The sequence below is a fragment of the Cryptomeria japonica genome, chromosome 6 (genome assembly GCF_030272615.1).
Source record: "Cryptomeria japonica chromosome 6, Sugi_1.0, whole genome shotgun sequence".
In the NCBI taxonomy this organism is placed as follows: domain Eukaryota; kingdom Viridiplantae; phylum Streptophyta; class Pinopsida; order Cupressales; family Cupressaceae; genus Cryptomeria; species Cryptomeria japonica.
The window spans coordinates 574,613,921-574,624,276 of NC_081410.1; positions in this window are offsets into that span (position 1 = coordinate 574,613,921).

Here is a 10,356-nt window from a genome sequence, read left to right on the forward strand (position 1 = left end):
AAATCTTGGTTCCTTCTCCTTAGAACAGCTCATATCCCAAGTTAACCTTGTATTCCCCAGACTTGGTTGCACACCATATTAAAGAATCCTCCTCATCTAAAAAAATGACAAATCTGTTATCCAATAGCTCTCTGATCAGTTTATAATTCTCCTTATTACTAGGACCAATAGATTTCCATCTGACCTGATTCAGTCTCTGAGGGGTTCCCTCAATGTAGTCAGCTACATACTCTCCCATATTTCCTTCGACCTAAGCCACCCAATCCTTATCCTCAATACATTATATTAAAGCAGGTTCCCCATTCCAAAAGTCTCTCTAGAACCCGGCCTTCTTCCCATTACCAATTTTCTAGGACATATGGTCCACAATAACCTTTCTACTTTCCTAGATGAATCTTTAGATAGTCGAGCCTGAATCAGAGTTGGCCATAGAAAAAATCCTTTCCAACTCATTTGAATCAAGATATTTTTTCTTCATAATCTTGCACCAAGGTCTTTGAGGATACTTATATATCTTCCAAGCCAATTTGGCACCCAATGCCAAATTTTGTAGATCCATTTTCCTATGACCTGCTCCTCCTTCTTCCTTTACCATACATGCAGTGTCACATTTAATAAGTGGAATCTTCCTAACTTCCTTCGAGCCTTCCCATAATAATTTCTTTAAAATCTTGTCCAATGCTCCAATAGCCCGAACTAAAAGCTTAAAGCACGACATACTGTAAATTGGTACTATTGAAAGCACAAATTTTATCATTTGAATCATGTCTGCCTGAGAAAGCCATTTGTTTTTCCAAGACGATGCTTTGTATTGACATTTACTAATAATCCCCTCCCATAACAGTTTGTTACTTCATCTCAAACATAGGGGCACACCCAAGTATTTTGAAGGAAAGGAAGCGATCTGAAATTCCTAGATATTAGTGATATGTTGTTGTTTCCTTTTGTTAGTGTTTACAAATAATAGATGAGACTTGTTTTTATTCATGATTTGACCTAAAATCTCCACATGTATTCCTCCAAAGTTTCCTTGATCACCAACGCTTCCTTCTCTGAGGCCTCCCTAAATAGAATTGTGTCATCTGCAAATTGAGAATGCATGACCGACTCTAAGTCTCTATGAACCTTGACTCCCTTCCAAGCTCCTGACCTACACTTCTTCTTTATGCTTCTACCCAACACTTCTGCCATTAAGACAAATAAAGATGGAGACAAAGGATCTCCTTGTCTCAACCCATTGGTGCCTCTGAAGAAACTACAGGTAGAACCATTCACCAACATAGAAAAATGAGTAGATAAGATGCAATGTCACACATCTACTGAAAAAACCAAATCTCTCCAGAACCTGCAACAAAAACTCCCAATGCACTCAATCGTAAGCCTTGCTCACATCAAGTTTTACCACCATCCCTTTCATATTCTCTTTGCCCATCAAATGGAGTTTCTGAGGCCAGGATGATATTGTCTATAATTTCTCTGCATGGATTGAATCCATGCTGCTCCTCTTAAATGAGCTTATGTAGAATCTTCTTCAACCTTAAGGCCATGGCCTTTGAAATAACCTTATAGATCAAGTTACAAAGGGAGATAGGCTTGTAATCTACTATCGAAACACAATTCTCCTTTTTGGGAATAAGAACAATAATTGTATTGTTAATTTCTCTTACCAATCTTCTCTTCTTCCAAAAATCTTCCACTAGCCTCCAGATGTCCTCGCCCATGAATTCCTAGTATTTCTCAAAAACTTTTGGTGTGAATTCGTCTAGACACGGTGCTTTGTTGGGATGGAGGTAGAATGTCACCTCCTTGACTTTCTCTAAAGAGAAAGGCTTTAACACGGCCTCATCTTCCTATGAAACATCTTTCTCTATCACATCTAGAGCATGTAACCTGTTGGGAAAACCTCTGCCACCTGAAGATCCAAGTAGGCTTTCAAAATGCCAAATAGCAACCTACTCAATCTCATCTCCTATCACATACCTTTTCCCAATGTCATCCTCTATCGCTTCAATTTTATTGATTGATCTTGTAGCCTTAGCCAAAAAATGGAAGAACTTAGTATTTAGGTCACTAGCCGAAATCCTCATTTCCCTGGATTTGTCTCGTCAATAGATCTCCTCCCTAGCCATTATTTCCGATAGAGATTATTGCAACATTTCAACTCCTTTTCTTTAAAAAAATCTTCATTGGTCATACCAGATCAAATCACCTTCTCATTAAGAGAGGCGATCTCCTCCTCTGGCCTTAGTTCTTCTGAGAAGATATTCTTGAACAAATCCGTGTTCCACCATTTAATTTTGCCCTTTAGATACTGCAAACGTTTAACAAAATAGTAACTAGGCATACCTTGGAAAATTTTGTTTTTCACCCACCACCTTTTTAAATGTGAATGAAATTGCCCATCCCGCCAACACATACTTTGAAATTTGAAATTGCCTAATGATCGAGACTTACCAATCTCCAACTCTAACTGAGCAGGGAAGTGATAAAGTACAATCTCTCTGAAATGTTGATAAAGTGCAATCTCCTATTCATCCAAGTAATCTAGTCATTTTTGGGAATGACATCTATTACATCATTGTTTGCAACAAAACATATGAAGTCTTCCATAATTATGTTATACTTTCGCAATCCACCGACTTTGTCATTCAGGTCCAGAATGGCATTAAAATCACCAACAACCACCAACCAATCTTTCCAAATGAAGGAGATGTGCTATGAAAGTTCATTTTATATGCTCGCCTTGTCCTTTATTTTGATTGGACCAAATACATTGATCAAAGGGATCTCCTAGTTACTAGAGAAAATCTTCACTTTACAAATCATCCAATAATCAGACAGTTCTCTAGGTGAAATCTTAACCACGAGGGGATTCCATAAAATCCCCAATCCGCCTGTAGAGCCCTTGGCTTCCTGGAAAAAACCCACCCATCTAGAGCAATACAGAAAAAAAATTGAGGGACTTATCTAAATTGAGCTTGGTTTCCTATAGTAGAATCATGTCATTAGAGGTTTTCTCTAACGAACGCTTAACCAAGCATTTCTTGTCAAGAGCTAAAAGACCCTGACATTCCATGTAATAATTTTCATTGACATCCAAGGGAGGAATTACCTCCCTTGGATCTTCTCAAAAATTCAACCACACTAATAATCCCTTTCTCCTCAGCCCTATCCTCCCATTTTTGTTTGTTGCTCCTTCTCCCTCTGATACCTTTGGATCTCCCCAAGAGAGTATTAGCAGATTGTCTAATTGATCTCAGGTCAATGACATCCAACTAATATTCCTCGACAAAATCCTCATCCAACCTCACATCATATTCCACCTTCGTGTCTGATAGACCCTTTTGAACACCCTGCGAGAGACCAATAACTTTATCCTATTCACAAATCCTGTTAATGGAAGCTTAATGTCTGGGGGTACCCAAGAAATCATCCTTCTCATGATCATCTAAATTAATGCCTCCTTATTTTGGGTCATAACTATTGGTATTTTGGTATGGTTTTGTCATTGATGTCAACACCTACTAAACACTTATCAACTCTGGCACTTTTGGAGAATCGGCAACATTCACTGGCAAGCAAGTGACTCATGCACAGTCACCGGTATCTGGTACACCGGCAAGATATAATGATCACCGGCACTTGGAATAATATGGAAAACACTTGGTTATGTCAAAGACATTGTGTGGACACTTTTTTTTGGAGTTTTGTTTATTGGCATATTAGCATTTGCATATTTGTTGTTACCGGCAAATAGGTCCAGGCTACACTGGTAGGTTTATCTTTTCCAGATCAGCACGGCACGCTATGGAGATGATTAATTATTGTTGTAAATGCATTAAGAAGACATGTTGAATCGGTTATTGCATCGGATATTGTATTGTTTATAAAATGTTCTTATTGTAATATCTTATGGTCTTAGGTTATGGTATAAATGTAAGATCTTATTTGTAAGATCAAATGTGGAATGCGAAAAAGGATTGTGTGAAGGTATATGCAAGAATAAGTAGAGCTATACACGCAAACATCATTTGAAGATTGAAGGAGGGTTTTTGTGAAGACAATCAGAACTACACCGGTACTAAATCTAGCATATGAAGATGCTATTTTGTGCAGTACATTCTTATTGGATTTAACCATCCAACTGTAGTCAGTGTGAATCCCATTTTGTGATAGAGCAGTGAGCTCTAGGCGCTTGGCCTTTCTACATGTGTAGACCCCATTTATGTACACTTACTATCTGCAGTAGTATCATCTGATTGTGGGTAAGGTTTCCCACCGTGGTTTTTCCCCTTACAGGGTTTCCACGTACAAATATTGGTGTTATGTGTTGTGGATGACTTTGTCTTTATGTTTCATGCACTAATCCTTACTGGTATAGCAATTAACTGTTAAAACTGTCTACCGGCATATTAAACTGTTTTACCGATATTAAGCATTAAGTTAGTCAAATTGTTTTTGGTTTGAATTTATTTGACAACTGATTCAACCCCCCCTCTCAGTTGTCTCTAGGACCTAACAATAACCATCGCCATAATCGACTCCTATCTCCTATTCTTCGAAATCCATCTCCTCATCGACCTTACAAAAATCCAACATTTCTCCCTCAAGTAAGACCAACTCCCACATCTACCACAAGGACGATTGTCAATTTCCACTTCAACAAACTGCATCCAAGACCTACCATCAAAATGCAAACACAATTTAGGGGTAACCTTTTTAATAGCCGCAATTTTGATTCTAGCATACAATCATGAATCATTCTCCACCAGCCCTTCATCTATTTCTAGGAGGGTCCCCAAAGTTCTGCCATTTTTTGCCAAACTACCTTAACCCCAGTAGTCAATCGAAAAATTATACAACCGAATCCAAATGGGACGGTCATAGGTTACTAATGGCACTAGATCAAAATTGGGAAACCAAGGTTACATATAGAGGGGATAATAGTCAAAAAATCAATTACCATGGAGTGGAATCCTCTCTTTCTCCTTCACTTCTGCAAAAATGACAATAAAAAAACCTTTCAGTACGAATTCAATCATAGGCTTGTGTTGGCATTGTGTTGTCATTGATGTCAACCGGTATGCAAGTTGATGTTACCGATATGCAAGTAGGAGTATTGGAGATTGTTGGTATGTTGATGTTAAGTGGTAAGTATGTCAACCGGTAAACAAGCAAAGAAAGTATGTCAACCAGTAAACAAGCAAAGAAAGTATGTCAACTGGTAAACAAGCAAAGAGACAAATTGAAGGGAACCAGTTCGTGTATACTAGTAGTATGTTTGGTCGGTGACCGAGTTTGACAAGTGATTCGGATGCCGACAAAGATGACACATGGACTCTAGGTGGCGAACATGCAATGGTAGGTGAATAGTGCATCAGTGAGGTAGTTGCTGATTAGGTAGATATTAAATGCAAGATTGTGGAAATCATGAATCGATTGCAAAGGGTTGCAGCTTGAAGCAGATCAAAAGACAAAGATTTTTTGGTGTTATGATCAAAGCAGGACATCTGATTGCCTTGTTGATCTGGAGAAGAAAATAGCTAGATCATTTATTGTGATCAACAAAATCAAGGCCAATGAACAGGGTCCAGTTTGCTAAATACAGTAAACATGCATTGGAAGAATAAAAAGGAGAGAGATTTTTGTTGATCTTTTGCAGGTTGTTGATTCAAAAATATGAGATCCGATTTGATACGGATTATGGTCAGTGAAGAAAACCCTAGGCGTGTAAAGTTTAAATTTTTGTTTTGGTGGGAAACCATGTGTATAAATGTGCAAATCAAATACTTAAGCTAATTGATGAGAAAGTGTGATTATGTTGGGTGAGAGCTTATCAGTATGAGCAGTGATAGCAAAATATTGAAGTGACTGAGTGTTAGAAGAAGAACCGGCAAGAGGGGTTTAATCGGAAAGGTTTAAGGTAACCGGTAAATAGTCACAGAGTATAACAGTCTATCAAACTAGCAGAGATTGAATCAGTGAGGTAGCAGCATAGAGTGAAGGAGAGCAGAGAGAGTGTCAAAGGAGATCGAGCAAGGTAGAAGCTGAGTTGAAGAGGATTCAGAGAGTGAGAATAGAGATTTGGTAGAGAAGAAGCAGTGTGACACAAAATAGTTCAACCGAAAGAGTGAATTGTTTGCAGGGGTTACAAAAATCATTTGTAACAAGGTTCTCATCATTGTATTGATTTTATATCTCATTGTATTTCACTAAGTGGATGTTCAGTGTAGGGGTTGGTTCTCCTTGAGTTGGTGTGAGAAAAATAGATTAGGGTTTAGTGCTCCTTTGGGTAGGTGCCCATAAAATGTTAGGGGTTGGTGCTCCTTAGGTCAGTGCCCCAAACATTGTAAAACTGTTATTTCACTGTGAGGGTGGATTGGAGAAATAGATATCCAACAGCATTTCTCACCGAGGTTTTTCCCACATTGGGTTTTCCTTGTATATCTAGTTTTATGTGATGCGGTCTTGTGTGTGATTGATTGTTAGTGTTTTTGTTATTCTACCAGTTGCACACACTGTTTGAAATTGTTTATATCACTGATTCACCCACCCCCCCCCCCCCCTCTTAGTGATATCTCATGTTCTACAATTGGTATCAAAGCATTAGGTTCCCTATTGGTCAAATATTTCTCTAGCTTGGGTAGATTCTGGTTTAAGAACACAATGGCAAGGAATGAATCCTCCTCCTCCAAATCTCCCATGTTTGATGGTGCCAAGTATGCATTCTGGAGAAGAAGAATGGAAACTTGTCTATCCTCCCTAGGTTTTGATGTTTGGATGTCTATGAAGAATGGGTATACTATTCCTAATGCTCCCCCTACAAATCCGGATGCTAAGAAGGAGTATGAAAACAATTCCAAGGCCAAGCATGTTATTCTTAGTGGATTGTTTGATAATGAGTTTGTTAAGGTTATGCACTACTCATCCACCAAGGAAACTTGGGATAAGTTGAAGAGATTATTTGAAGGAGATGTTAAGGTCAAGGAGGCTAAACTGCAAACACTAAGAGCTCAACTTGAAGGCTTGAAAATGAAAGATGAAGAAAATATTGACAATTATCTTCAAAGAGTTGATGAAACTGTGAATAATATTAGAGGCCTTAGAGAGGATATATATGATGAAGTTATTGTTAAAGAGGTACTTAGATCACTCACATCTAATTATGATACAAATTCTCTGAAATAGAAGAAGCCAGTGATTCTAAAAAACCTTTTTAATGGATGGGTTATTTGGGTCCCTACCTGCCTATGAGATGAGAACAATCGGTGAAGAAACTTCAAGGAAAGAGGTTGCTTTCAACTCCATCAAAAAGGATAAGGAATAAATTTCTCATGGAGAAATTAATGAAGACTTGGATACAATGGTAGAAAACTTTGTAAGGAAGCTTAAAAGAGGATCCGGCAAGTACAAGGGAAAATTGCCTTTCAAATGTTTTAACTATGGTAAAATAGGACACTTTGCTTCAAAATGTCCATATGGTAAGAATGATGGAGAGGATAAACAAAGCACCAACAAACCTACGGGTAAGGATAAAAAGAAGAAAGCCTATTGACAAGAAAGAAGAAGCTACTAGAAGCAGAACAACCTATATACTTTTGAATATGATGCTACATATGAAGAAAGTGCCTCAGAAGATGATTGTTGTGAGGATGAAAGAGAAATTAATCTCTTTATGACACAAGATGAACCAGTTGATGGAGCTAATGAAGATGAAGATATTGAAGTTGAAGTGGACTTGGAAGGTGAGCTCATAAGTTCTCTTGAGGAGTTGAGAGAAACAATAAGGGAACTCAAGAAGTTTAAGTATGCTCTTGTAGAAGAACAAGATCGTTTAGAGAAATCTCTGGAGGAGTCCAAGAAAACAATTTCTGATTTGAAACTCTGGTTGGAAGAAGCAAAAAGGATATGTGAAGTTACATGCTCTAATTTAATAAAGAAGGAGAATGAGCATTAGAATTTGGAAGATAAAATTGTAAGGCTCATAAAGGAGCTTTAAAAGAGAAAGAATGAATTGAAGATGAGGATTAAATATTAGAGAAACACTGAAGCCTTTGACAAGATGTTGATTAATCAAAAGCACTCAAAAGATACCGAAGGTATAGGATTTGAAGAGGGACAGAGTTCCAACAACAAAGACACATCCTGCAAGGAGATACAGTTTACTTCTTTAAGTGAAAGTAAATAAAAACAAACCTTTACAATCAACAAAGCTACTAAGAAGAAGATCTATACTGAAGCTACAAGAAATCAACTTGTGAACTGGAATGTTCAAACCTTGAACTAAAAGGCTCACTCATTGTATCAGAATGCAGATCCTAAAGAAAAGGCCAAGGTTGATGATGAAGGGTTCACTAAAGTCAATAACATGAGAAGAAGACACCCGGTGAAACAAAGGTTTGTCAGTCCAAAGAGAAAAGAGTGGTATGTACCCAAATTCCATGGTTACTGTCACCAATGTAATAAGTTTGGACATAGAATTGTTGATTGTAGTTTGATGCATAAGCCCCCTCATAGTTTTGAAAGTAGAAATCTGTTTGCTGCACTCTGGGAGATGAATGTTATTTGTTATCAGTGTAATGGTTTTGGTCATAGGATTTATGAATGTAGGAGAAGTATGCTAGTGTCCTACAATAGTTTTTCAAGTTCATCTTTCAATGTCAATGTGAAATGCTATCATTATCAAAATTTTAGCCACATTGCAAAGCTTTGAAAACTCAAGACATCTAAGCAAAAGAAGTCAGTACCGGATCAGAGACCGGAAGCAAAAACAGACTAGAAAATTGCAGCAGACAAGAAGAAGGAAGCCAAATAGGTTTGGGTTGAGAAGGATAAGAATAAATCAGAATCAAGTCTGATTGTCCAAACTGCCTTGCATGCAGAAAGAAGAAATTTATGGGTAGTTGACAGTGGTTGTTCTAATCAAATGATCGAAGAAAAAAATAAGTTCATCAAGTTTGAATATTGGAATGGAGGTTCGGTGAGGTTTGGAGACAAATCATCCATCAAGATAAAGAGAAAAGATACTCTGAACATAGATGGAAAATTGAAGGGTCGTGATGTATACTATGTGGAAGGTCTAAAGCATGATTTTCTAAGTGTGAGTTAGATGTGTGATAAAGGATACAAATTCACTTTTGACTCTACCGGTTGTCAGATAAGGAATCAAAGTATCAGATAGATTATTGCAGAAGGAAAAAGGACATATGGAAATGTGTACAATCTAAAGGAATGCTTTGAGTCCCAATGCATGATGGGACATGTAGAGAAGAGTTGGTTGTGGCACGGAAGATTAGGCCACATAAACTTTGACAATTTGGTCAAAGTAAGAAATAAAGGCTATGTGAGAGATATACTACAGATAATCAAATCGGCAAGCACCTTTTATGATGAATGTGTAAGACGTAAGCAGACTGAGGTGACCTTCAAGACCAAAGATCATAATACCTCAAGGCCCTCAAAACTTGTGCATATTGATCTGTGTGGACCAACCAAAATAAGAGCTTTAGCTAGTGAAACATACTTCATGTTGTTTATTGATTATTTTTCAAGAATGACATGGGTCACCTTTCTACATGAAAAATCACAAGCATATGAGAGGTTCAAAATATTTCAGAAGATGGTGAGAAGGAAAGTGGATGCAAGCTGAAGCGTCTGAGATCTAACCGGGGTGGTAAGTTCACATCAAATGAGTTTGAAGACTACTGTGAAAGAGATTGAATCAGAAGACAGTATTCAGCCCCAAGGACACCACAACAAAACGGTGTTTTAGAAAGAAAAAACTAGACTATCAAGGAGATGGAGAGAACAATGTTAAATGAGGAAAACATATTGGATATATACTGGAAGGAAGCAGTTCATACTACTGTATATACATTGAACTAGGTTTAGCTGAGAGTAAATAGCAGAATGATACCTTATGAATTGTTGTATGACTATAAGCCATCAGTCAAACATTTCAAAGTGTTTGACTGCCTTTATGAAAGTCTTCATCAACTCTTACATGCACACTCTCAACAACTCTTCTCAGTCTTTTGTTGTAGCATTTGTAGGCCTTATTGTGAGTTGAGTAACCCAAGAAAATACCTTCATCACTCCTGGAATCAAAATCACCTAAACCATCTTCATCTCTCTTGATGAAGCATTTACAAAAATCACTCGAAAGAGAAGATTATAGGAAATAAAAATGATGATGTGCAAACTAGAAGAAGACTTGCATGGAATAATGAACAAGTGAATTTTTGCCTCATGACTAAAATGGAACCCAAAACATTTAATGGGGCTAGCAAAAGTGAGAAATGGATGGATGCAATGGAAGAAGAGTTGTAGCAGATTGAAAAGAACAAAACTTGGGAG